The sequence below is a fragment of the Schistocerca piceifrons genome, chromosome 4 (assembly GCF_021461385.2).
Source record: "Schistocerca piceifrons isolate TAMUIC-IGC-003096 chromosome 4, iqSchPice1.1, whole genome shotgun sequence".
Lineage (NCBI taxonomy): Eukaryota > Metazoa > Arthropoda > Insecta > Orthoptera > Acrididae > Schistocerca > Schistocerca piceifrons.
This window is the reverse complement of record NC_060141.1, coordinates 137,292,106-137,292,914: the sequence shown is the minus strand read 5'-3', so window position 1 is coordinate 137,292,914 and position 809 is coordinate 137,292,106.

Below are 809 nucleotides of genomic sequence, written 5' to 3'. Positions count from 1 at the left end.
CTCTTGTTGAGAGCTGTTCCACAGTCTGCGGTTCTGATGTAGATGTAGGAACGGTTCTGGAAATTCAGCTGGAATTGTGATAATTCTAGCTACTACATTATTGTCTTTGGGTACACAACTTTTTACGTTTTTTACTGAACATAAATATAGTTATGAAAGTCTCAGAACACAGGTAGCCCCTGTAGAATGGAATTAATAAATAAGAAGTATCATCCCAGAGAGCAGGAATTTCATTCTAGAAGGGAGGTTTATAATGAAAGGAATTAACTACATTCCACGAAATCACGTGCATCAGTTCTACGAATTCTTCAGCATCCTCATTCTGTAAACGCATATAACCACTGAGGGTGAAATCGTACGCTAGGGTTTACGCAACAAATTGGCACAGCTGGCTCCGGTGTGCCGCAGTTCTGTTGTGTGAATGGACCGTATCAATAGACGACGCACTCAGCTTTGTTCGGGTCTTCTGGACCAGCAGCGGTAATCCTCCGAGCACTTTACGTCAGGCGGATTCCGGAGAAAAGCCGCACGTTCGCACTCCCCCAATTGTTACTGAAACTGAAGAAAAGCGAGTTCCACGGAACTTACCATTACCCCCGCCCTTCCCCCCGTTTCCCAGAAAAGGGGATCGGATCGATTCCACTTCTTTCCTTACTGTTGCTCATTCCTTTTCACTGTCCGTTCCGAGTGGGACTGCCTTGAGGAATGTACGAAGTCCCTTTCTACAAGTTTGCAGCGTATTTTGATACATTTCATCTATTCAGTAGTTCTTTGGGAAAAAATTGCGTTAACATTTTACTTTATAACAG